At 38.7% G+C, this 18,294-nt stretch overlaps 1 protein-coding gene across 6 annotated transcripts in view; it reads right to left on the bottom strand.

Moving 5' to 3' along the window:
* The window catches only part of KIF6 (kinesin family member 6), a 157,933-nt gene that overhangs the window by 32,291 nt on the left and 107,348 nt on the right, over window positions 1–18,294 (bottom strand). The window lies entirely within an intron of this gene.

The following is an 18,294-nucleotide window of genomic DNA, read 5'->3' as shown; positions in this document are numbered from 1 at the left end:
CTATAAAGCAACTCAGTTGATTTCAATACTCAATGAAATGTGATTAAACATGCTACTTTTTCCTCAGATTGCTTTTTGCTGTACTGACTATTTAGATTCTTGTATTCTATCTCACTGTGTCACACGGTGTGATGTTACTCACTCAATATTGAGCCATGAGACAGTAATGAAGCAATTTGTAGTAGTCTTGAAACTCATCTCAATGGATTACCATTAACAGAGATGCCTCAGAAACTATCTATACATTTATCTTTGTGTAAGGGCTCAGAAACTCTCTTTCGTAAGCACTGTGAGCTGCAAAAGGCAACTGCCACTCTCATTTGAAAAAAATGGTTCTAGAAATAACAACAGGCTGTTCATCAAGAGCCACCTGAAAATAAAGGTGACATACAGTTCTCAATCCTGTCAATACATAGTGTTATTTCTCCTTCTTTAACCTTGCTAGGAACATATCATCAGCAATCTAAATATTTTGCATTTCAAGTTGCAATGAGGTCAACCGAAAAAAAGCAGGCCAAACAAGTCAATGAGAGTAAGATCAAACAGATAGACAACAGCTTGCAATCAATACAAATATGTGGAAACACAAGAACACTGAGACTGGGTTTTAAATGATTATAGCCAAGAGGCTTGACTATCAATTAGGTAGAATTTACTCTGAGCGCAGCTGGGATAGAAACCACAGAGGCTGCAGAAGTTCTACTTGTACTGCAAGCTTTGTCAGACCATTGTCAGAAACTGTCCCAAATGTTCCTCTCTCCCTTTGTACACTTCTGCACCATCCATGACATGGACCATAATGTTGCAAGAAAACTTCTTCTACTGGCAGCTTTGTGAAAGAATGAGAAGTTTGAATCAGACAACATGTAATCAGAGAGGAACCAAAGAAAACTTCTCCATTGGCTAGAAAAATAAAACTTCATCCTTACCATTCTTCTAGAAAAAGAGTTTTCTTTTTCTTCTTTAAATAAAAATAGAAAGGTGACATTTATCCAATTCACATAGTCCAAACTACCTTTTCAGGGCAGCAAAAACTGAACTTTATTTCCCAGAAAACTTCCTGAGGAGAAACTGAAATTGTATTATGGGAAAAGTAGGCCAAACATGAATTCTGATTCAGGGGACATGGTGGTATCATGAGGCACCTGACTATAATTCCATACCAAGACTTAGCCAGCCAGATATGATTTAATCTTTCATTTTGTTTTAATCCAATTTGAAATTGGACAGTTTGTTTAGATTTCATTTGGGAAAAAATTGTTTTCACGTAGAAGCTCTTATTTTTGACAAACCCTTAAGATTTTCTGTGTATGTTTTTGATTAAAACAATCTTGTTTTGTTTTCACTATAAATACTTGTGGGGGAGAATGAATGTTTCTGACCTGCTCTTCTTTTCTGCTTCTGAGAACACCATTGCCCCAATGCTAGGCCTGAAGTTCATAAGTGACAGAAGTAGGGGATGATTCCAGTACTGTTGCCTGCACAGATCTTCCCATATAAACAAAAGGAAGATTTTAGTCTTAAGTACTGCCAGTTCTACAATCTTCATAAACAAAAATATTTACCCAAAGAAATATGAGGAATCACATTCTCATAAAAAACCCCACCATGTCTTCTGAGTCCAACAGTGTAAAGCTGTGGACAAGGTAGGTCTTAAATGTGGTTTGCAAAAATTGAATTTAAGATGTGGAGAACATCTCTCAACATATGGCTAATTATGTTTTCTGAAGTTTCACCAAAAAAGAAACTAAAAATAGGTCTGTAGCTGATACCAAATAATTTTTTCCAGCAGAGTCATTCTTCATTTGGAGATAACGGTCCCAATAAAATGTTGACTGCTGCAACTCCACATGTTTTGGCAAGAAAAGTAGTTTTGGGGAATTTAAGAATTCACTCAGCATGCAGCCAGCTGTCATTAGGCTGTGATAAATCTGTTGGTTTTGGCCTGCATTTCTGGACACATGTGCCATCCTGAGATATGGAAAAGAGATGAACTGGTAACACAGAATTCAGCTTTGTGACAGGAGACAAAAGCAAGGAGAGAGATGGAGAAGACAAAATAGAATAGAGAAATCTAATTAAAAGTGATGTAAAGCAGAGGAAAGTATCCCATATGGTGACTAAATATGACAGAATACATAACTTGAATAACATGGCTGTCCTTCAACTTCTTGTCTTTGCGTTGTTCCAGACTGTTTCAAGGATCTGAAATTATCTTCCAACGTATTACAGACAATGAATGCTTTGACCTGAAGCATATGCTTCAGGACAATACAAAAGTGAATATGTTACAATTAAAAAACCACTAATTTAAAAAAGTGTTTTTGTTTTGTTTGGGTCCATGTTACAGGTTTTAAAACTTCTCTTATGTTTTATTAGATTCTCAATATAGTACTATTATAAGGTTTCAAAGACTGCTAACTCAAGCACTGACAGGCTAAAGCCTTTGTCAATGATTTCTCATCTCTTGTTATTTTTTAGTATTTCTCTATTATTTTACATTTTCCAAGCCTGCATTTATCTTAATACATCCTTTCATCATGGAGATCCTGAAACTTTCACACCTCAAATAGGATGCTGTATGTTTTACTTTCTTCATTGTTAAATCATTTTTGGTGTTACATAAAATATCTAGCAGAACATCCTCTTATGCATCCAGGGCATCTGATTCCTGGAATTCACGCTCCAGGGCATTTTGGGTCCCTAATCATGCTATGTGGTATTAGATGTTTCTTTTTTTTTCTGTTTCTCACACTGCCACACCAGTCTATAGGCTGGGGGTGCACAAGAAGCTGTGATGGAACTCAGCTGGGACAGCTGACCCCAGTGGACCAAAGGGATATTCCACACCATGTGGCATCATGTTTAGTTAAAAAAGGCTAGGGAAAACAAGAATGAAGCAGAGCCATTTGGAATGATGGTATTTGTCTTCCCAAGTCACTATTAGGAGTGAAGGAACCCTGCTTTCCTCGAGATGGCTGAACACCTGGCTGTTGACAGGGAGTGAAGGAATTCCTTATTTTGCTTTGCTTGCACACACAGGTTTTGCTTTACCCATTAAATTATCTTTATAACGACCTATGAGTTTTCTTACATTTACCTTTCTGATTCTTTCCCCAGTCCCACCAGAGGGGAGCAAGCAAGTGGCTGTGTGGTGCTTTTTTGCCAGCTGGGCTTAAACTACGACAGGAAATGAGTGGGGCTTTTGTTCGTAATGCAATGCCCCTATATTTGCAGCTGGACCCAGCTACCACCCAACTATGAAGACCAACTCAAGACTCTCGATCTATCCAATCTGATTCATGAAGTTGCATGCGCCCACTTGAATCAGATAAGAAGTCCTGCTGAATGAGCAGAAATTAAAGATGTATATTCAGCAAATAATCACTCAGAGACAAAGAGGGGAACAATCAGATAACTTCCATGAGCCTTGTACAGATATATTTTTAACTGAGCTTGAGGTTAGAGTTATAACAGCTTACAAAGTATTCCTGCAAGTAGGAGATATTGAACCCAAGTGTAGATATTCAAATGGAACAATTTCTCAAATTGAGAAGATCTAACAGATATAGAAAATCTTACCAGATGTGTTAGAATATTTTTTTAAAATCTGGTGATAAAATTATATAAGAACACAGTCTATGATAAAAAAGTATCTGACAAGAAAAGTAATGGAATAAAAAAAATATTCTGTTCTACTGCAAAGTCTTGCAGCACTAAGAGCAAATAAACCATTCAGCCTTTCTCTGACCCAGAGAAATATTTGGGACAAATTCTCAATTTTCTTTTCAAACTTTGTCCTTCTCCAATGGCAAAAACATGTCAGTTGGCTCTATTAGGACAATGTGCAGAGACAAAGTAGTCTGCATTAGTAAACTGGCTCAACACTACGTCTGATGGAAATGCTTTATTTTGGAATACATGGTTGGCCAAATCCCCATGTAATTTGATAGCTTCTCATTTTCAGAAAGCCCTTGGTGGCATCAGGGAGGAAAGCATACTACTGCAGCACTCACGGCCTCCCTGAATGCACATGTACTTTTCCAGGTAAGAAATACAGCCCTCATCAGCATTAAAAATACATGGATGACAATACCTCAGGTAACATACTGTAGAGCATAACCTGCTGCAGCAAATTTCTGCCTTCTGCAGCGGTTTAAGATTTTAGTGGCCCTCCATTCTCCTCTTCCCTCTCCCTTCCCTCCATCCCAAAGTTTGCTGTCAAAGGTCACTGCCCCACAGCAGAGGATGTAGAAGGAAATGTCTGCCTATGTTCTGGCTGCTCTAGCAGAGTTTGGCACATCAGCACAAGCATACCAGCAAATTTAAGCTGAGACACTATCATCAACTCAACTACAATGTCTGAAATACAAGTCAACACCCTCTTTTGTCAGCTGGGAAGATTGGAGAAAGCAACTGCCAGCAAAGACATGCCAGACCATTTGGAGCTAATGGGATTTAATAGAACTCATCAGCTGGAGGCCCCAGGAAAGACAACAGGTTCAGAATTTGAAGCACAATCCTAACTTCCACAAATTCACAGTTGCAAACCACAGCCTAAGCTCAGCACATTACCAAACACACAGGGAAATACACAATTTTCCCAACATAATCTCCTTCCTTGGAGTTTAAATATCCCGGACACCCTACTATGATGAAGAATACATCATAGGTAGCACATTTTGAGATTGCTATTTACAATATCTGACTGGGGCATGTTTCCTTCCTTGCCATACTCAGTTGAGACAATAACAGCTTTTATTGACACATTTAATACCTTCAAGCATGATCAAATTTACAGACAGAAAGCTTATGAGATAGCAGTCTCTACTGCTCCTTGCTACAGGATGATAATGTACTTGACTTCTCAGGAAGAATTTCTTCATTGAAAAGGTGTTCAGGTATTGGGATGGACTGTCCGGGGAGGTGGTGGAGTCACCATCCCTGGGGGCATTCAAGAAACAACTGAACATGGCACTTAGTCGATGGTCTAGTTGAAGAGATGGTGATTGGTTAAAGGCTGGACTCAATCATCTTGTGGTTCATTGGTTATTCCTTGAGCTACTCAATATACAGTCCTCTAAACTCTCTATCCATTTCTGTGCATTTATTTCTAACCTCCATATTAAGTCTCCTCCCTTTTTTCTTCATATTCTTGTTAATTCTGGCCAGATTCCTCACAAGATGATGACTTACACTTTCTGACTGAAGGACATTCCTGTAACTGTTTATTGTTTGGCCTGCATTTCCACAGCATCCTTTATTGCACAAATTTTTTTTTCTAATACCCTTTCATACATTCTGGCTGCTAAAGAACAAAAGAATGCTTTGATAGGGTTAAATAGCAAAACTGTAGAGAAACTGATTTTCCTGCTGACATCATTCTGGACCTCTATCTTCCTCTAAGTACAGACTCTCATAGGCTACATAGGCCTTAATTGCTGAGGTGTTCCCAAAGATCCCGTTCATCTAAATGAGGGAAATGCCAGCATGTACCACAACTGCCATTCACCCAAAGGCACAGGACTTCTTTCCACAGGAAGCAGAATATGGGAAGTGGTTGGTGCACATAAATTCCTAAACATCCAGATACTCAACACTGGGACATCTAGGATAACCAACATAAAACGCTAAGGGCTCTGGACTGCAGCTCAGCATCTCCTTGAAACTGGAAATCAGAACCTGGATGCTTTCTGAATTTAAAAACAAATGCTTGGACCTTTATTCTCATGTCCAAAGGTTGGCTGTCACTCCTTATTCCTGACCAGACATTTTTAGCCAAGCGTGGATATATAGCAACAAGCACACTCCAAGGGACTTCAGCAGAAGGACACATCATGTCTGGATTCTCCATGAGGAGGGGATAGGCAGCTCAGTCAATAAAGTAGTACTTCTGGATGTACTGTAGCAATGGCAGTTTGTTGCATTCAGGAATTAAATCAACAGTTTTTTGGGGGGAATTTATTTGGTTTTGTTTATCCTGGATAGCTCTCTTGAATTTAGGTACCTAAATTTCACTTAAGCTATACCTTAGATGCCAGAGTGCTATTTTAGGTATTGTCCAAAGTGAACAAATATTCTGTTTATCTGTCTTCATATGCTAGGAAAGAAACAGAAATGATGCACATCTGGAAACTGTTGTCCTGTTGTTTATCACATCTATTTGTTCATGAATTAAATATTAAGCTGGTCCAAAAAGCATGACTGAAAAGCAATGCCATATGGATAAGGAGCCATAATCTGTGAGTTTAGAGCTCTGGATGCTCATATGACTAAATGCAGCTTACCTCTTGATTATTTCCTAGAAATTAATGTGAAGAGAAAGAATAAGGAAAATAGAGAAATAGCTTTGTATACAGCTCCTATCCTTTTCACATTTTCAAATATCCAAATTTAAGAAGGATAAAAAATAAATAAAGGGTTCTTAAAAGCACAAACAAGCAAAGTCAAAACCAAAGGATTTTACCCCCAACAAATTTTCTGATAATAATACACTGGTGTCAGTTAGTATTTTAAGCAGAGAGTGACTATATCCAAGTTTCAGATGAACATGGTTATTTTCTGTTACAATACCACCTTCATGGCCTTGTAATTTCTAGGCAACAATTTAATGTCCAGTTTCATTTTGTGACATTTCTTCTGGCCAGAGCTGTTCAACATAAAATTAAATATAGAGTTCCAGTGCGCACTACATACTTCAGTTTCAGGAACTTTTAAAATTTTGCTCCTACCCAAGGAATTTTCCTGGCATTGAGCACATACTGCTGTGTAACTTCTGGTCAGATGAGACAGACTGGTGTTAAGAATCTGACAGATATGACACAAAATTAAAAATGAAATAAATTAAAAAATTTACTATGCTGAAGCTGATAAGATACGCTACCATGTTTTGAGGCCATGCATATAAACATTTCAGGGTGATGGAAATAAGTCAGAGTAAGAATGAGTGTATGACACATTTTTTGATGCACATTTACTTGTAATATATGTACCAGACCTTCGAGAAGTGACTCCTGAATGTCAGACACATACTAGCAACCCAGTAAAATCTGTATATTCACTGTTGTGGATAAGCCTAAGTCTGCTTCTTGAATTGCTCAGCAATTTAAAACACAACCTGATTATATATAATTGGTATAATGATAACATCAGCTCAGAACAGACGTCTTCCCTCAGCCTTAAATAAAGTGCATGACAAAATCTTCATATTACAGCTATTTGCTGTTGACTGCATTCCTTCTGCAACATTCACAACCAGCTGTAGTGACATCACTAGTCCTACATGATTTAGGAACTAATTTGATTAGAAAAAGCCAACTATTGTCTTTTAGTATGGACAGGTCTGTATGCTTATGCTACAAGTCTGCATGAATGCTGTCCAGATGTGTAAATGAACCACGAGATACTATGAGAAACAAATTTCTATTTCTGTGCTTGGGAAGGAATATCACTCTTGGACAGTACTCTGAATAATGTGAGGTCTACTGCTCTGAAATTTGAAGGTTTGATTTTTCATTGTTAAAATCTCTGAACATCCAATACTAAAGACATACATGACTTGGATGCAGGACTGGAGGGAACATTAAGTTTACTGATGAAACTAAATTGGGATGAGCTGTTGACTCCCTTGAGGGCAGAGAGGCCCTGCAGAGAGACCTTGACAAATGAGAGAGATGGGCAATCACCCACTGGATGAAGTTCAACAAGGGAAAGTGCCAGATTCTGCACCTGGGGTGCGGCAAACCTGGTTGTCTGTATAGAGTAGGGAATGAGAGGCTGGAGAGCAGTGCTGCAGAAAGAGACCTTGGGTCTTTGTCTATGGTAACTTGAACATGAGTCAGCAGTGCCCTGGCAACCAGGAGGGCCAATCATGACCTGGGAGCATCAGGCACAGCATTGGGAGAGGGTTAGGTTGGATATCAGGAAAAGGTTTTTCACCCAGAGGGTGGTTGGGCACTGGAACAGGCTGCCCAGGGAAGTGGTCACAGCATCAAACCTCACAGAGGTCAAGAAGCGTTTGGACAATGCTCTCAGGCACATGGTGTCACTCTTGGGGTTGTCCTGTGCAGGGCCAGGAGCTGGACTCGATAATCCTGATAGGTGCCTTCCAAGTCAGTATATTATGTCATTCTATGATCAAGAAAAACTTTTTGTATAAAGGATTGTCGGATTTAACACACATACCTCATAATACAGCATCAAATCTCACCTATCATCTTTTCTTTAAAAGAGCAAATTTAATAGACTGACAGAAGAACATACTAGCCTAATAAAACAGCAAAATGCAATGTAGCAATCTAGCAATGACTACCCATTTTCAGTCAAAAGAGCTTACAGGCAGAAAATCTGTTACTGAGTATTTTTCCAAGTTTATAGTCATGGCTTGATTAAATCCAATGAGCCTGGTCAATTTGTTTTAGTTATTCTAGTGAAACCTTAAGTAAAAAATGTTTACTTGGTTTCTTCCTGAGCGTAACTTTTTCCCCTGAAAATAGTTCTGTTTGTAAAGAACAGAACATCATTTGTAATAATTAGAAAATGAAAATGTTTCCTACATATGTACATTCCAACTCAGAGCCAAAGAAAACATTAAGATCTTAGGCATGGAGTGACTGTTACACTAATAAGGTTCTTCTGTTTAAAGAATAGCACACCAGGGGAGCATAATAGAGCTGTTCAAATGAATTCATTCAGTTTGGTATTTTCTGAGTAAGTCATTTGACAAATCATGTTTTCTCATTTTGAGGACCCATTCAGCCTATGCACTGTCACCCCGGGGCATTGCCTATTGTTTGAAAGTAAAAACAAACATATGCAAGCAACTCTGAAACAATGGACAATATTTAGCATTGCCATTAACATATGCATTGCCCCCTGAAGCCAAAAAACTTCTACCTTCCGAAATAAGTTTGCTGAGTGCTGCTGCACAGAATACTTTATATTACCAAAGATAGTATCCTCTTCTTGTAAGGAGGAGCAGAAAAAAGAAAAAGGCTGCAAAAAAGGTACTAGAGCTGCCTGGTTCTCTTGCCAGTCTCATTTCTACCAGATCAGGTAAGACAAATCCTACATCAGCTAAGAAATGATGAAGATAGAGCAATGACGTGTCCTTCTGTCTTCTCTGACAATGGCCAAAGCATGACCGTGCTGCAGCAGTAGCAGAACAGACAGCTCTGTCACAGCTGCCATAAATCCAGGTGTACCTCTGAAGTGAGAGAGCCTGCACCACGCATGTGCTGGACATCTCAGCCTCAGCATAAGCCTGATTTTACTGTTCTGCTTAGGGTTAGGGTTGAGAAAACCACAAAGCCCAGAGCTCCAGGGACACTGACAATGCAAAAGGCATGCCAAGGGGAGCATGGCACTGCCCCAACATTGCTTCCTCCCCAACCTTGCCCCTTGGAAACACTCATGTGCTGGACGCCTCTACCTATGAAAATGCTGATTTTTCTGCTCCAACCAGAGTTAGGCTTGAAAAAAACAAAAAGCCTTTTATCATATCTCCTTTCCAGAGCGTTTGTGACACTTTCTTCTTTGTTTTCAAGATTTCATTTCCTTTCCTGAAAGGAAATGAAATCTTGCACTTTCAATGAGGATCAATTTGGCAAGGTTTGGTCTATTTTCCAACACTTCATGTCACCCCATGCCATTTTATTGTTTTCCCCTTGGTGCAGAATTTTTTTTTTTCATTAAGCATTTCATTTCATCAATTTCTTCTCCTGTCCTTTTGTTAGACGTTGTTCCCTGATTTTGGTAAGTATAATTTTGGCAAGGTTTTGTCCTTTTCACTTCAAAAAGAGAAAACTGCACTGCCCAAACACCGCTTTCTTCACACCTTGTTGCCACCACCCATGTGCTGGGCACCTCAGTAAAAGGCTGCTTTTACTGCTCTGGGTCAGGTTAGGCATGTGCCTTGGCTTAGGCATGAGAGAAGCACAAAGCCTAGAGTTCCAGGGACACTGCAAGTACAATGGCATGCCAAAAAGAGCATGCCACTGCCCCAACATTGCTCCCTCAACACCTTTCTCCTTGGCACCACCTGTGTGCTGGGCAGCTCAGCCTCGGCAAAAGGCTGCTTTTACTGCTCCACCTAGGGTTAGGGTTAGGGTTGAGAAAAGCACAAAGCCTAGAGCTCCAGGTTCACTGCAGCTGAAAATGGCAAGCCAAGGCTAGGGCGGTACTGACCTAAACATTGCTCCCTACACAGTTTTTTCCTTGGCACCTGCCTTAATGCCGTGTGGCTTTTCATACTCAGCCTAGGGTTAGGGTTAGGGTTAGGATTAGGGTTAGGGTAAGGGTTGGGGTTGAGAAAACCACAAAGCCCAGAGCTCCAGGGACACTGCAAGTGCAAAAGGCAGGCCAAAGGGAGCACGGTACTGCCCCAACATTGCTCCCTCCACACCATGCTCCTTGGCACCACCCACAAGATGGGAAATACAGCTTGAAAAATTCTGATTTTTCTGTTCCACTTAGGGTTAGGCTTGAAAAAAACCACAAAGCCCAGAGCTCCAGGGACACTGCAACTACAAAAGGCATGCCAAGTGGAGCACGGGACTGCCCCAACATTGCTCCCTCACATCTTCCTCCTTGGCACCGCCCAAGTACCTTGAACCTCAACCTTCGAAAATGCTGATTTTACTGCTCTGAGTAGGGTTAGGACCTATAGCATGTACAATGCCTACAGTAAGTATAAAAGACTTTCTCTCTTGTTCTCAGAAAGCGATAGTAGTGCTTTACAGGCTTTTTAAATAGACTTAATAGTTTTGTCTGGTTTTCCTCCTTATTTGCACATCTTACTATCAGCTTTCTGGGGACTCTCATTCAGCTAAAAGTATTACTATACTATAAATTACATAATCATAGGTCGTTTAGAATTACACTCAGCAAACATAGCTGCACTACTCCGAGAAAATTTAAGCCTTGCTCACTTGACAGAGACTTAGGAGATTCTAAAAAAAGTTTTCATGTGAATCAAAATACGATCAGTTGATTACAAACAAGGTAGTTAATTAATTACTCTCACTATGAACACTGTGAAGAAACAAACAGAAAATCATTAACATGAACCTTTCACCGAAGTGCTAGCAAGAAACAGAAATATATTCCCATCACTCTCCTTCATATTATGATCCAACTGGCTGCTCATAGGACAAGAAAATAGGTTGTGGAAACTTGCATCACAGCATCGAGTCTGCCCCAAGGGGGTAGTAACCAGTTACCATGTTGTAGCTACCTGCCACGCCTGTGTCAAAGTCATGACATCTATTCTGCCTTCCAGCACCTTGAGAGAGATCTTCCAGAAGACAGTGTAAGACCACACCATTTTATATTATGCTCTGCAGATCCCTGGCTAAACTAGGCCATAGAAATAATACCTGAAGTGGTAGAAAAAGAACCTTAACAGAATCAGGATGGAAGTAAGCTATATTTCATCATGGAAAGAAGGAAATATGTTAAAACGGAAGGATTTGTAACCAAACAGAAAAATAAGTTGTAGCATCCTGCAAAGCAAAGTAAATCACATTTCTAACAAGGAAGAAACTGCATATGGTGACAAAGTAGTTAGGAAAATAAGATCTGTAGAAACTCAGCTGTTTTTCTGTGTTTTCAATTCCTTGCTTCCAAAAATCAAAATGTAACATTTAAAAAATAGATTCCAAAACTGCCGTCATAATGGCATGATGCTTAGATATTTATCCAAAACAAACACACATAGGAATTTTGTTTTTTCAGCATTAGGTTGCCAAACAATTGGGCCAAGAAATTAAGGAGAAAGAATCTGAAGACTGTGTCAGCCATGCTGAATGGCTTCAGCTTTAACAGCTACTGCTATTTTTGGTGGACACATAAACATGCCTCATTTATTACAAAACTGCTTTGAAACTGACCTGCAGATCAGAAACAGACTGGGGCTTCTAGGCACTGGGCCACATTGAATAACATCCCAGCTGGGAAATTACATCTGGGGGACTGTTTGTCCCCAAGGTCTGCTTTCTCTTCTGTTTTTCTCACAGATGGCTGCAGGTTTTGCAGAGCTTTGTTATGTTACGCATAAGCGACATCCCTCAGGAGTAAACAACGTAGCTACACCTGGGAAGCATAGTTACACACCTGAGATAAAGTATGGCAGAAATAATATTTGTGTTCTATTTTCTGATACAACTTGTGTCCTGATACCAAGACCAACTCTGTTAAGTGACAGAGCACATCTGCAACATACAGGCAGTGTTCCAGGAGAAAAGAAATCACTGGAAACTAAGTGTATTGAGGCTTTAATTTGCCATATATCCTAGTGCAGGACAGAAGTGGTGAAGCAGCAGACAGGCAACCTTTCTTGCTCAGAGAACTTCCAGTCTACACTGATGTTTTCTTGTCAAATCTCCTACTTCTCATGATAAACTACTGTTTCAGCTTCTTCTAGATCGCTGATCTGGCTGTTCATCTGGAATTTCTCCAGTACTGAGCAATCCAGCTAGGGATTTTGGACACATAAATCATGGTACATACAGCATGCATGCAGCCTGACACTGAGCAGGTTTTGAAGAAGGCACACACAGCACTTCTGATACCTACTGAATGTGCTGGATGAGCTGCACAGCACGTGCTGCACCGAGTGTCCATTTGCACACAGCAATCTGTTCAAGTGGAAGGTGTCCCTGCCCATGGCAGGAGGGTTGGAACTGGGTGATCTCTAAGGTCTCTTCCAACCCAAACCATTCAATGATTCTATGAATCTATAGCTAATGCTTGTTGCCTTTGATCAACTAAAACAACAATAAAGACAAATATGGAAATCTTTTCAGAATCTTCTTTTCAATCCATGCACAAGTCGAACTCAAACTGACCTCAGCTAGAGTTTTTCCTTAGTGAGGATTTCAAGATTTCAAATTCTATGGATTTTAAAGATTTCTGCTGAGAATACAAGCTACCTGAAGAATAAAATGCAGTGGAACGACATTATTGAGTTATCTGCTCATTGAATCTGCATACAGAGTTAATTTATTTATGAGATGTTTGCATCTCATATGAACCCTATTTTTTGTGGAATGTAACCTTTCTTCTTGAAGTTTCTCAATCCTTTTTTAAACCAAATCTTATCATTTTTCTTCTACACTAGTAATTTCCAGTAAAATTTGCTGAGCACATATAAGTTTTTGTAACTACTTGATACTTTCAGGAATTAAACTAGAACAGTGAATTAAATCAGCAACTAGGAAGTCACAATGCTTATTTCTATGAAACAAGAAGTATCTCAGAATATTACACTGAAGAATGGATGCATTTTGAAGCACAGTAATTTCTCTCTTATTGCAGCCTCACTTCATTCATGGCTGAAACAATGTCCAGTAAGTTCATGTCTGTAACTCAGAACATTTATATTACTGTAAAGAAATAGATAATAATACCAATATTACTGAGTTTTAAGAAACCAGTGCTTTGATTTTGATGGATTTCCTTTTCGTATAGCAAATCATCACTGCATTTTCATTTCATTTAGGTTCCATGTAAAGCATGGAACGTTTGTTTAACAGAGAAATTCCATCCTTCCAAAGTACAGACACTTCTTCAGCAAAAGTTTTAAAAATGCTATTTGCTCATGCATGACTTCCCTCAATTCTTTCAGCTCATATAATCATGGCTCAAAATATGCATAGCATTCCTAATATCAGCCTTGGGATTCTAGTTCTTAACTAGCTGATCCTTCTTTTTCAAAGTAACTTACTGCCTGCATGAGAAGCTACAACAATGTAGATATACACCATAGACAATAGAGTGCTCTCAGACCACTTCTGCCTAAAAAAACTAACTTCATCTATCTTAATTATTTTCTTATCTGTGCAAAAATGTTGCTATCAGTTCCCTTCATAAAGTTGTGTAGGTGTAAAGAAAACCCTTGCATGAAATATTCTTTGGAGTTTACTGTAGGTCTGCTTGGCTCATCCACATGGGGAAGGAGAGTGACAGTAACAAGATTGATTTTTATGTGTACGTACATAGAATCTTGCACAAAGAGAAAAAAAGGTGAACAAAAAATCTGGGTTTATATTAATTAGGTTTGGACTAGGTTTAACATCTACTGTGCATTCACAGAAATAACAGTGTGACATACAAGGTAGTGAATCAGAATCAATATTATCTTTGAGCACTGACATGTCTTGTTTTCACTCTCCTCCATCCTCACCATTTCAGTGTAGCATTCCATTAACTGTGGTACATATGAACATTATTTGAATAATTTGCAAGCAAATTAAATGAAGACTCTTCAGTAACCTTGCTTTGCAATACTAGAACATGCTGTCACTAAAGATAGTAATTGGCTTTGGTATTCTATGATCTTGTGTGCAAAAATCAAAGCCTGAAATGAGGCAGAGCAGTGCAACAGCTCAGCATTCCTGTGGGTATAGATGCACCATCAACATCATGTGCACATAATCCACCCACCTACCCTTTTTCATTCCGAGAGTGCCTGTTTCCTCACACAGTTATTACTCCCACATGAGTTTGCCCTTCCTCTCCCAGCTTCAATCATAATGTTAGCTGATTTCTGGACAGACTAAAAACAACAGCTGCTTCCCTCTGGGCATTAAATACCATTTAGTATGCTTTTTTCCTCTAGGAAAAAACTAAATCTAATAGTGGTAAAAATAACCCAAAATAGTCAGACATTTATAGGAGTGAACTGGAAATCTTTACTACTCTTAAATGCTTCTAACACAGAGCACATTCTTGCCTATAGGAAACTTTTTTTAGTAGTGAAATTCTGAATGAATATATCAGTTTGATTTACACTGAAAATAGAAGGTGTAATCCCCCCAACTCACTGTGATCAGTGTAGTAGCAGTTGGGTCTTTTTTGTTATTTAATGCTTTACGGTTTGTTCAGATGTAGAGTAGTCCTTACTGTCAGAGTACTTTGACACAGAATGTTTCCAGTAATAGTGTATCAACCACCTTGTCGATAACAGCATCCTAGACAAAAAACCCTCCTGCTAACCCTGATAAGGAGAGAAGTTTTTACTTCAGAAGTTTTGTCATTGCTTCTCACCACACAGCTCTATTTTAATTGGCTATAAATTAAGCTAATTTTCTCCAATTTCAGTCTGTTTCACTTGGTAGTTGGCAAGTCATGTCCTCATCTTCATCTCAACCCACAACCTTTTTCTTCCTACTTTTTCTCCCTATTCGGTTGAGGAAGGGATGTGAGAGAGCTGCTCGATTGTCAGCTGAGGTTGACTCACCACACTGTGCTAGGCACAATCACTCAAATTTTTGCAATGAGAAATTTTCCTCAGTATTCTGAAATAAAATCTTTGGCTTCAGCATCAAATTTCCTTCACTGTCTTCTTCAGCAATACCAAAAGGATCTATAGTTCTTGTTAGAGACCCTAACTCTCTGAAAATGATAAAATACAAAACATATGCTGTCACACAGCATTTTTTTTCCCTAAGAAAAGAAACATTTTTTTTTTTTTTAGCTAGTGAAACACACACTTTTAAAGTTCTTAATGTTGGACTAAAAAGGCAAAAATGTACTTTGTGTCAGTGCTGGCCCACTTTCCACTTCTCCTACGCTGGTTACAGAGTTCTCATTATTTCCTGACCTCCCAGTTATTTTTTTCCAGTTTCACTCATGTTGGTTTTTTTGTATTTGTCTTTTAAAGCCCAGTCCTTGGGCGCATTCTCCAGTCATATGTAAACAATTCTGAATAGTTCACTCAAACAAATCCAGACATGTCTACATGTTCAAAATCTATACCATTGCTCTGCCTTTTTATGGTGTATTTTTGCAATATTGAATTGCAAAAAGAATTGCCCATCAATACTTGCACCAAAGCCCTCTGCTCCTTTATTTGTGCCTATACAGAGTTTAGCGTGATAATGCAGCAAACAGGGTCACTAAAATGACCCTGACTTAGAAACACTTCCCTCCTTTTCTTCTTTTTTGTTTTTTTCTTTTTTTCCCCCAAGTATCAGAAAAAGACAATTTTCATCCTCAATAAAATTAATCCTCTTACATCTAGGAGGTCATTGTGAAAAGTAAGCATAATGACAAATCTAAGACACATATATTATTTTTCATTAAAAGAAAATCTCTGTAGTGCTATTAAACATAAAAGGAGACAGAATCCAGGACTAAGTGGTATAGTAGCAAAGAGGCATGCTGGCCACAATGTCTCATTTCTGACATTACAGTCACTCTACACTTGAAATCCACCTTACATATAGACATGGTTTGCCTTAATCTTTTTGTGCAAGCAGTAACATCAACAAAAGCCTACCAAGAAAATCCTACTGCAAATTTCTTTTTACAGCCCTAATTTCCTGATGTTTTTGAAGTGCTATTGTAATTGAGAAGGGGTTGGAGTATTGTGTGTACTTTTCACTGCAAAACACGAATATTTCCAAAGTCAGAATGAAAGGGTATTTATGACAAAAGTTACAGCCAAATGCTGCTGTCACTATCTCAAAATATAATCAGACTGCATGAAATGGGCTAATATGGCCTCTGTGGTGCATAGTTTTATACTATTAAGAGTAACTTAGAAATAATGGAAACTGATATTGACAGGATCTGTTCTTGATTGTGCACAACAAGGCAGCCAGGAATGCTTAAGGAAGCCAAAACAACAATAAAAGTAAATGAAAGATCTAGTTGCAGGCCGCAGATGACTCTTATTTCGCCTACCACATTTTCAGTAAAAATTTGGCAGGTTAGTAAAATTACTTAGCATCTTTAATGGTCTTCTGAGTATGACTGCTATGATGAAACAGACTTAATGGAAAAAAAATTATTTCAGGCTGTTAAAATATATAAGGTAGTGTAATTCAATTGACTAAGCTGAACTGGATGCAAAATTTTAATACTTACTAGGAGGTGCTTATAGGTAGATACCTTAACAAATATGGTCTAAACAAAGATGGACAGGACAAAAGGACAGAAGAATAAAATGGAGTATTTGTATTAGCCAGAGTGCTAATTTTCACGTGCTGCATAGTGTTACACAGAAAGAACTGAAGAAAGGAATGTATAGTATAATCACTTCTAAGCCTCAGACATCAGTGTATAAAAACCATCCACAAAGCAGTTACATCTGCATCAATCAGGATATAGATAGCTATAAATGGATACAACATGGATTGAGTTTCTTGCTTATACAGTAGAGTTACAGCAAACACTCAATTAAAAGACTATTTTCCCATTTTAATGCCAAAATAAACAAAAAAAAAATAGAGTAAGGAAATTAATTTTTAATTTGAAAACTCTTTACTTGTAGCTACACTTTATATACCAAAACAAGACCAAAATGTGTTTTGTACAATTTTTCTTAGAACTTTGGAGGCATTTCTAGCTTGATTCTTAAAGAAGGTTTTCAACCTATTACGATTTCCTACAAGAGGCATGTAAGCATTCTCAAGCTCAGTGCAACACTACTGATTTGTTACACAGCTGTTTGCTTTGTTCAAGGGATCAGTTTGGTTTTTTAGTTTACATATACTGTTGTTGTATTGCTCATGTTTCCCAGATATACTTGAGTGTTTCACTTTTAACACTGAAGAACTTAACCGAAAGCAAGTTTTAAACAGATGTTTTTAATTGCAGCAAAATCCATACTCTACTGCACTATAGCTAACAGAAGTTTTGCCTAACTTACTGAGGAAAAACCCACAGCAATTCAGTCCAAACCAAGCGTTTCTTCTAGATTTTGCAGCAATCCATGGAAACAGAGTCTTGAGAGATGACGTCTACATTGCATTGTTACACTATTTCTGAGAGATTCAAATCTCAAGGGATTTAGAGATTACACAAGTCTTGTCCCAGCATGACACTGCAAGTGGTACCTTCAGGACTGGCATGTGTCCCACTGCATCTTTTACTGCCTCCCATACCCTCCAAACATTTGTTCTCCCCCAGATAAGAGGTGCATTTAGGGTGGCTGCTAGGCTCCTGTCTTCAAGCAGCACAGTTGCAACCCCAGATACTGAGAAAGATGTGCTTGTGTGTCGCTACTTATTGCTGGTGTTCACAGTTCAGGCTCTAAAATGCATTTCAACTCCAACAAAAGAAAGAAGCTTGACAGTCAGTGCTGACTTTGGCTCTACCTTATTTAGGCTAAGAAATTTCTTGGGTATAACATAGATGAGCAAATCTAAGAGACAGAAGGAATGCAGGACAATGTGGACTTCTAGATCACAGCAGAGGAAAAAGAATCCTGCACAGTACGTTTAACCTGCTTTTCCAAGTTTGCCACAGCAAAAAGCCTACTTGGCAGGAGTTAAGTGAGTTTATATGGAC

This window comes from Corvus kubaryi, unplaced genomic scaffold, assembly GCF_017639235.1.
Source record: "Corvus kubaryi isolate FWS band 111438036 unplaced genomic scaffold, C.kubaryi_AGA036_p1.0 37232, whole genome shotgun sequence".
Lineage (NCBI taxonomy): Eukaryota > Metazoa > Chordata > Aves > Passeriformes > Corvidae > Corvus > Corvus kubaryi.
This window is presented reverse-complemented; position numbering and strand designations above follow the sequence as displayed.